This window comes from Peromyscus maniculatus, chromosome 23, assembly GCF_049852395.1.
Source record: "Peromyscus maniculatus bairdii isolate BWxNUB_F1_BW_parent chromosome 23, HU_Pman_BW_mat_3.1, whole genome shotgun sequence".
NCBI classification, from domain to species: domain Eukaryota; kingdom Metazoa; phylum Chordata; class Mammalia; order Rodentia; family Cricetidae; genus Peromyscus; species Peromyscus maniculatus.
Window position 1 is genome coordinate 34790564 of NC_134874.1, and position 10460 is coordinate 34801023.

The window sequence follows — 10460 nt, forward strand, 5'->3', positions numbered from 1 at the left end:
AACAGGAGCTTCTCTTCAGTCCAATACACTGTATTTGCTGGGAACAGACGCGAGTGCTATTTGCACTGTTTATGGCCAGAATAGCACAATAGTGGTGTTCTTACCCTGTATTAACACTTAATGCTAGAACTTGAAACTCAATGTGAATCAACTCCGTTTAGGAAGTTGTATTGAACCCCAGTCGGCCTTACAAGAAAAACACTCTGCTTTTGAGAAACAGGCACTCTTGCACTCTACTGTGTTTCCTATAGGGCCAGTACAGTGAGCTAGCTCAGAACAAGAGAACTGTGCTTCCTACACAAACGGGGCATATCTAGTTCAACTCAGTATTGGAAACTAAGTAAAACAGGAGCTTCTCTTCAGTCCAATACACTGTATTTGCTGGGAACAGACGCGAGTGCTATTTGCACTGTTTATGGCCAGAATAGCACAATAGTGGTGTTCTTACCCTGAATTAACACTTAATGCTAGACTTGAAACTCAATGTGAATCAACTCCGTTTAGGAAGTTGTATTGAACCCCAGTCGGCCTTACAAGAAAAACACTCTGCTTTTGAGAAACAGGCACTCTTGCACTCTACTGTGTTTCCTATAGGGCCAGTACAGTGAGCTAGCTCAGAACAAGAGAACTGTGCTTCCTACACAAACGGGGCATATCTAGTTCAACTCAGTATTGGAAACTAAGTAAAACAGGAGCTTCTCTTCAGTCCAATACACTGTATTTGCTGGGAACAGACGCGAGTGCTATTTGCACTGTTTATGGCCAGAATAGCACAATAGTGGTGTTCTTACCCTGAATTAACACTTAATGCTAGAACTTGAAACTCAATGTGAATCAACTCCGTTTAGGAAGTTGTATTGAACCCGAGTCGGCCTTACAAGAAAAACACTCTGCTTTTGTGAAACAGGCACTCTTGCACTCTACTGTGTTTCCTATAGGGCCAGTACAGTGAGCTAGCTCAGAACAAGAGAACTGTGCTTCCTACACAAACGGGGCATATCTAGTTCAACTCAGTATTGGAAACTAAGTAAAACAGGAGCTTCTCTTCAGTCCAATACACTGTATTTGCTGGGAACAGACGCGAGTGCTATTTGCACTGTTTTTGGCCAGAATAGCACAATAGTGGTGTTCTTACCCTGAATTAACACTTAATGCTAGAACTTGAAACTCAATGTGAATCAACTCCGTTTAGGAAGTTGTATTGAACCCCAGTCGGCCTTACAAGAAAAACACTCTGCTTTTGAGAAACAGGCACTCTTGCACTCTACTGTGTTTCCTATAGGGCCAGTACAGTGAGCGAGCTCAGAACAAGAGAACTGTGCTTCCTACACAAACGGGGCATATCTAGTTCAACTCAGTATTGGAAACTAAGTAAAACAGGAGCTTCTCTTCAGTCCAATACACTGTATTTGCTGGGAACAGACGCGAGTGCTATTTTCACTGTTTATGGCCAGAATAGCACAATAGTGGTGTTCTTACCCTGAATTAACACTTAATGCTAGAACTTGAAACTCAATGTGAATCAACTCCGTTTAGGAAGTTGTATTGAACCCCAGTCGGCCTTACAAGAAAAACACTCTGCTTTTGAGAAACAGGCACTCTTGCACTCTACTGTGTTTCCTATAGGGCCAGTACAGTGAGCGAGCTCAGAACAAGAGAACTGTGCTTCCTACACAAACGGGGCATATCTAGTTCAACTCAGTATTGAAAACTAAGTAAAACAGGAGCTTCTCTTCAGTCCAATACACTGTATTTGCTGGGAACAGACGCGAGTGCTATTTGCACTGTTTATGGCCAGAATAGAACAATAGTGGTGTTCTTACCCTGAATTAACACTTAATGCTAGAACTTGAAACTGAATGTGAATCAACTCCGTTTAGGAAGTTGTATTGAACCCCAGTCGGCCTTACAAGAAAAACACTCTGCTTTTGAGAAACAGGCACTCTTGCACTCTACTGTGTTTCCTATAGGGCCAGTACAGTGAGCTAGCTCAGAACAAGAGAACTGTGCTTCCTACACAAACGGGGCATATCTAGTTCAACTCAGTATTGGAAACTAAGTAAAACAGGAGCTTCTCTTCAGTCCAATACACTGTATTTGCTGGGAACAGACGCGAGTGCTATTTTCACTGTTTATGGCCAGAATAGCACAATAGTGGTGTTCTTACCCTGAATTAACACTTAATGCTAGAACTTGAAAGTGAATGTGAATCAACTCCGTTTAGGAAGTTGTATTGAACCCCAGTCGGCCTTACAAGAAAAACACTCTGCTTTTGAGAAACAGGCACTCTTGCACTCTACTGTGTTTCCTATAGGGCCAGTACAGTGAGCGAGCTCAGAACAAGAGAACTGTACTTCCTACACAAACGGGGCATATCTAGTTCAACTCAGTATTGGAAACTAAATAAAACAGGAGCTTCTCTTCAGTCCAATACACTGTATTTGCTGGGAACAGACGCGAGTGCTATTTGCACTGTTTATGGCCAGAATAGCACAATAGTGGTGTTCTTACCCTGAATTAACACTTAATGCTAGAACTTGAAACGGAATGTGAATCAACTCCGTTTAGGAAGTTGTATTGAACCCCAGTCGGCCTTACAAGAAAAACACTCTGCTTTTGAGAAAGAGGCACTCTTGCACTCTACTGTGTTTCCTATAGGGCCAGTACAGTGAGCTAGCTCAGAACAAGAGAACTGTGCTTCCTACACAAACGGGGCATATCTAGTTCAACTCAGTATTGGAAACTAAGTAAAACAGGAGCTTCTCTTCAGTCCAATACACTGTATTTGCTGGGAACAGACGCGAGTGCTATTTGCACTGTTTATGGCCAGAATAGCACAATAGTGGTGTTCTTACCCTGAATTAACACTTAATGCTAGAACTTGAAACTCAATGTGAATCAACTCCGTTTAGGAAGTTGTATTGAACCCCAGTCGGCCTTACAAGAAAAACACTCTGCTTTTGAGAAACAGGCACTCTTGCACTCTACTGTGTTTCCTAGAGGGCCAGTACAGTGAGCTAGCTCAGAACAAGAGAACTGTGCTTCCTACACAAACGGGGCATATCTAGTTCAACTCAGTATTGGAAACTAAGTAAAACAGGAGCTTCTCTTCAGTCCAATACACTGTATTTGCTGGGAACAGACGCGAGTGCTATTTTCACTGTTTATGGCCAGAATAGCACAATAGTGGTGTTCTTACCCTGAATTAACACTTAATGCTAGAACTTGAAACTGAATGTGAATCAACTCCGTTTAGGAAGTTGTATTGAACCCCAGTCGGCCTTACAAGAAAAACACTCTGCTTTTGAGAAACAGGCACTCTTGCACTCTACTGTGTTTCCTATAGGGCCAGTACAGTGAGCTAGCTCAGAACAAGAGAACTATGCTTCCTACACAAACGGGGCATATCTAGTTCAACTCAGTATTGGAAACTAAGTAAAACAGGAGCTTCTCTTCAGTCCAATACACTGTATTTGCTGGGAACAGACGCGAGTGCTATTTGCACTGTTTATGGCCAGAATAGCACAATAGTGGTGTTCTTACCCTGAATTAACACTTAATGCTAGAACTTGAAACTCAATGTGAATCATCTCCGTTTAGGAAGTTGTATTGAACCCCAGTCGGCCTTACAAGAAAAACACTCTGCTTTTGAGAAACAGGCACTCTTGCACTCTACTGTGTTTCCTATAGGGCCAGTACAGTGAGCTAGCTCAGAACAAGAGAACTGTGCTTCCTACACAAACGGGGCATATCTAGTTCAACTCAGTATTGAAAACTAAGTAAAACAGGAGCTTCTCTTCAGTCCAATACACTGTATTTGCTGGGAACAGACGCGAGTGCTATTTGCACTGTTTATGGCCAGAATAGCACAATAGTGGTGTTCTTACCCTGTATTAACACTTAATGCTAGAACTTGAAACTGAATGTGAATCAACTCCGTTTAGGAAGTTGTATTGAACCCCAGTCGGCCTTACAAGAAAAACACTCTGCTTTTGAGAAACAGGCACTCTTGCACTCTACTGTGTTTCCTAGAGGGCCAGTACAGTGAGCTAGCTCAGAACAAGAGAACTGTGCTTCCTACACAAACGGGGCATATCTAGTTCAACTCAGTATTGGAAACTAAGTAAAACAGGAGCTTCTCTTCAGTCCAATACACTGTATTTGCTGGGAACAGACGCGAGTGCTATTTGCACTGTTTATGGCCAGAATAGCACAATAGTGGTGTTCTTACCCTGAATTAACACTTAATGCTAGACTTGAAACTCAATGTGAATCAACTCCGTTTAGGAAGTTGTATTGAACCCCAGTCGGCCTTACAAGAAAAACACTCTGCTTTTGAGAAACAGGCACTCTTGCACTCTACTGTGTTTCCTATAGGGCCAGTACAGTGAGCTAGCTCAGAACAAGAGAACTGTGCTTCCTACACAAACGGGGCATATCTAGTTCAACTCAGTATTGGAAACTAAGTAAAACAGGAGCTTCTCTTCAGTCCAATACACTGTATTTGCTGGGAACAGACGCGAGTGCTATTTGCACTGTTTATGGCCAGAATAGCACAATAGTGGTGTTCTTACCCTGAATTAACACTTAATGCTAGAACTTGAAACTGAATGTGAATCAACTCCGTTTAGGAAGTTGTATTGAACCCCAGTCGGCCTTACAAGAAAAACACTCTGCTTTTGAGAAACAGGCACTCTTGCACTCTACTGTGTTTCCTATAGGGCCAGTACAGTGAGCTAGCTCAGAACAAGAGAACTATGCTTCCTACACAAACGGGGCATATCTAGTTCAACTCAGTATTGGAAACTAAGTAAAACAGGAGCTTCTCTTCAGTCCAATACACTGTATTTGCTGGGAACAGACGCGAGTGCTATTTGCACTGTTTATGGCCAGAATAGCACAATAGTGGTGTTCTTACCCTGAATTAACACTTAATGCTAGAACTTGAAACTCAATGTGAATCATCTCCGTTTAGGAAGTTGTATTGAACCCCAGTCGGCCTTACAAGAAAAACACTCTGCTTTTGAGAAACAGGCACTCTTGCACTCTACTGTGTTTCCTATAGGGCCAGTACAGTGAGCTAGCTCAGAACAAGAGAACTGTGCTTCCTACACAAACGGGGCATATCTAGTTCAACTCAGTATTGAAAACTAAGTAAAACAGGAGCTTCTCTTCAGTCCAATACACTGTATTTGCTGGGAACAGACGCGAGTGCTATTTGCACTGTTTATGGCCAGAATAGCACAATAGTGGTGTTCTTACCCTGTATTAACACTTAATGCTAGAACTTGAAACTGAATGTGAATCAACTCCGTTTAGGAAGTTGTATTGAACCCCAGTCGGCCTTACAAGAAAAACACTCTGCTTTTGAGAAACAGGCACTCTTGCACTCTACTGTGTTTCCTAGAGGGCCAGTACAGTGAGCTAGCTCAGAACAAGAGAACTGTGCTTCCTACACAAACGGGGCATATCTAGTTCAACTCAGTATTGGAAACTAAGTAAAACAGGAGCTTCTCTTCAGTCCAATACACTGTATTTGCTGGGAACAGACGCGAGTGCTATTTGCACTGTTTATGGCCAGAATAGCACAATAGTGGTGTTCTTACCCTGAATTAACACTTAATGCTAGACTTGAAACTCAATGTGAATCAACTCCGTTTAGGAAGTTGTATTGAACCCCAGTCAGCCTTACAAGAAAAACACTCTGCTTTTGAGAAACAGGCACTCTTGCACTCTACTGTGTTTCCTATAGGGCCAGTACAGTGAGCTAGCTCAGAACAAGAGAACTGTGCTTCCTACACAAACGGGGCATATCTAGTTCAACTCAGTATTGGAAACTAAGTAAAACAGGAGCTTCTCTTCAGTCCAATACACTGTATTTGCTGGGAACAGACGCGAGTGCTATTTGCACTGTTTATGGCCAGAATAGCACAATAGTGGTGTTCTTACCCTGAATTAACACTTAATGCTAGAACTTGAAACTCAATGTGAATCAACTCCGTTTAGGAAGTTGTATTGAACCCGAGTCGGCCTTACAAGAAAAACACTCTGCTTTTGTGAAACAGGCACTCTTGCACTCTACTGTGTTTCCTATAGGGCCAGTACAGTGAGCTAGCTCAGAACAAGAGAACTGTGCTTCCTACACAAACGGGGCATATCTAGTTCAACTCAGTATTGGAAACTAAGTAAAACAGGAGCTTCTCTTCAGTCCAATACACTGTATTTGCTGGGAACAGACGCGAGTGCTATTTGCACTGTTTTTGGCCAGAATAGCACAATAGTGGTGTTCTTACCCTGAATTAACACTTAATGCTAGAACTTGAAACTCAATGTGAATCAACTCCGTTTAGGAAGTTGTATTGAACCCCAGTCGGCCTTACAAGAAAAACACTCTGCTTTTGAGAAACAGGCACTCTTGCACTCTACTGTGTTTCCTATAGGGCCAGTACAGTGAGCGAGCTCAGAACAAGAGAACTGTGCTTCCTACACAAACGGGGCATATCTAGTTCAACTCAGTATTGAAAACTAAGTAAAACAGGAGCTTCTCTTCAGTCCAATACACTGTATTTGCTGGGAACAGACGCGAGTGCTATTTGCACTGTTTATGGCCAGAATAGAACAATAGTGGTGTTCTTACCCTGAATTAACACTTAATGCTAGAACTTGAAACTGAATGTGAATCAACTCCGTTTAGGAAGTTGTATTGAACCCCAGTCGGCCTTACAAGAAAACACTCTGCTTTTGAGAAACAGGCACTCTTGCACTCTACTGTGTTTCCTATAGGGCCAGTACAGTGAGCTAGCTCAGAACAAGAGAACTGTGCTTCCTACACAAACGGGGCATATCTAGTTCAACTCAGTATTGGAAACTAAGTAAAACAGGAGCTTCTCTTCAGTCCAATACACTGTATTTGCTGGGAACAGACGCGAGTGCTATTTTCACTGTTTATGGCCAGAATAGCACAATAGTGGTGTTCTTACCCTGAATTAACACTTAATGCTAGAACTTGAAAGTGAATGTGAATCAACTCCGTTTAGGAAGTTGTATTGAACCCCAGTCGGCCTTACAAGAAAAACACTCTGCTTTTGAGAAACAGGCACTCTTGCACTCTACTGTGTTTCCTATAGGGCCAGTACAGTGAGCGAGCTCAGAACAAGAGAACTGTGCTTCCTACACAAACGGGGCATATCTAGTTCAACTCAGTATTGGAAACTAAGTAAAACAGGAGCTTCTCTTCAGTCCAATACACTGTATTTGCTGGGAACAGACGCGAGTGCTATTTGCACTGTTTTTGGCCAGAATAGCACAATAGTGGTATTCTTACCCTGAATTAACACTTAATGCTAGAACTTGAAACTCAATGTGAATCAACTCCGTTTAGGAAGTTGTATTGAACCCCAGTCGGCCTTACAAGAAAAACACTCTGCTTTTGAGAAACAGACACTCTTGCACTCTACTGTGTTTCCTATAGGGCCAGTACAGTGAGCGAGCTCAGAACAAGAGAACTGTGCTTCCTACACAAACGGGGCATATCTAGTTCAACTCAGTATTGGAAACTAAGTAAAACAGGAGCTTCTCTTCAGTCCAATACACTGTATTTGCTGGGAACAGACGCGAGTGCTATTTACACTGTTTATGGCCAGAATAGCACAATAGTGGTGTTCTTACCCTGAATTAACACTTAATGCTAGAACTTGAAACTCAATGTGAATATACTCCGTTTAGGAAGTTGTATTGAACCCTAGTCGGCCTTACAAGAAAAACACTCTGCTTTTGAGAAAGAGGCACTCTTGCACTCTACTGTGTTTCCTATAGGGCCAGTACAGTGAGCTAGCTCAGAACAAGAGAACTGTGCTTCCTACACAAACGGGGCATATCTAGTTCAACTCAGTATTGGAAACTAAGTAAAACAGGAGCTTCTCTTCAGTCCAATTCACTGTATTTGCTGGGAACAGACACGAGTGCTATTTGCACTGTTTTTGGCCAGAATAGCACAATAGTGTTGTTCTTACCCTGAATTAACACTTAATGCTAGAACTTGAAACTCAATGTGAATCAACTCCGTTTAGGAAGTTGTATTGAACCCCAGTCGGCCTTACAAGAAAAACACTCTGCTTTTGAGAAACAGGCACTCTTGCACACTACTGTGTTTCCTATAGGGCCAGTACAGTGAGCGAGCTCAGAACAAGAGAACTGTGCTTCCTACACAAACGGGGCATATCTAGTTCAACTCAGTATTGGAAACTAAGTAAAACAGGAGCTTCTCTTCAGTCCAATACACTGTATTTGCTGGGAACAGACGCGAGTGCTATTTGCACTGTTTATGGCCAGAATAGCACAATAGTGGTGTTCTTACCCTGAATTAACACTTAATGCTAGAACTTGAAACTCAATGTGAATCAACTCCGTTTAGGAAGTTGTATTGAACCCCAGTCGGCCTTACAAGAAAAACACTCTGCTTTTGAGAAACAGGCACTCTTGCACTCTACTGTGTTTCCTATAGGGCCAGTACAGTGAGCGAGCTCAGAACAAGAGAACTGTACTTCCTACACAAACGGGGCATATCTAGTTCAACTCAGTATTGGAAACTAAATAAAACAGGAGCTTCTCTTCAGTCCAATACACTGTATTTGCTGGGAACAGACGCGAGTGCTATTTGCACTGTTTATGGCCAGAATAGCACAATAGTGGTGTTCTTACCCTGAATTAACACTTAATGCTAGAACTTGAAACTGAATGTGAATCAACTCCGTTTAGGAAGTTGTATTGAACCCCAGTCGGCCTTACAAGAAAAACACTCTGCTTTTGAGAAAGAGGCACTCTTGCACTCTACTGTGTTTCCTATAGGGCCAGTACAGTGAGCTAGCTCAGAACAAGAGAACTGTGCTTCCTACACAAACGGGGCATATCTAGTTCAACTCAGTATTGGAAACTAAGTAAAACAGGAGCTTCTCTTCAGTCCAATACACTGTATTTGCTGGGAACAGACGCTAGTGCTATTTGCACTGTTTATGGCCAGAATAGCACAATAGTGGTGTTCTTACCCTGAATTAACACTTAATGCTAGAACTTGAAACTCAATGTGAATCAACTCCGTTTAGGAAGTTGTATTGAACCCCAGTCGGTCTTACAAGAAAAACACTCTGCTTTTGAGAAACAGGCACTCTTGCACTCTACTGTGTTTCCTATAGGGCCAGTACAGTGAGCTAGCTCAGAACAAGAGAACTGTGCTTCCTACACAAACGGGGCATATCTAGTTCAACTCAGTATTGGAAACTAAGTAAAACAGGAGCTTCACTTCAGTCCAATACACTGTATTTGCTGGGAACAGACGCGAGTGCTATTTGCACTGTTTATGGCCAGAATAGCACAATAGTGGTGTTCTTACCCTGAATTAACACTTAATGCTAGAACTTGAAACTGAATGTGAATCAACTCCGTTTAGGAAGTTGTATTGAACCCCAGTCGGCCTTACAAGAAAAACACTCTGCTTTTGAGAAACAGGCACTCTTGCACTCTACTGTGTTTCCTATAGGGCCAGTACAGTGAGCTAGCTCAGAACAAGAGAACTATGCTTCCTACACAAACGGGGCATATCTAGTTCAACTCAGTATTGGAAACTAAGTAAAACAGGAGCTTCTCTTCAGTCCAATACACTGTATTTGCTGGGAACAGACGCGAGTGCTATTTGCACTGTTTATGGCCAGAATAGCACAATAGTGGTGTTCTTACCCTGAATTAACACTTAATGCTAGAACTTGAAACTCAATGTGAATCATCTCCGTTTAGGAAGTTGTATTGAACCCCAGTCGGCCTTACAAGAAAAACACTCTGCTTTTGAGAAACAGGCACTCTTGCACTCTACTGTGTTTCCTATAGGGCCAGTACAGTGAGCTAGCTCAGAACAAGAGAACTGTGCTTCCTACACAAACGGGGCATATCTAGTTCAACTCAGTATTGGAAACTAAGTAAAACAGGAGCTTCTCTTCAGTCCAATACACTGTATTTGCTGGGAACAGACGCGAGTGCTATTTGCACTGTTTATGGCCAGAATAGCACAATAGTGGTGTTCTTACCCTGAATTAACACTTAATGCTAGAACTTGAAACTCAATGTGAATCAACTCCGTTTAGGAAGTTGTATTGAACCCCAGTCGGCCTTACAAGAAAAACACTCTGCTTTTGAGAAACAGGCACTCTTGCACTCTACTGTGTTTCCTATAGGGCCAGTACAGTGAGCTAGCTCAGAACAAGAGAACTGTGCTTCCTACACAAACGGGGCATATCTAGTTCAACTCAGTATTGGAAACTAAGTAAAACAGGAGCTTCTCTTCAGTCCAATACACTGTATTTGCTGGGAACAGACGCGAGTGCTACTTGCACTGTTTATGGCCAGAATAGCACAATAGTGGTGTTCTTACCCTGAATTAACACTTAATGCTAGAACTTGAAACTGAATGT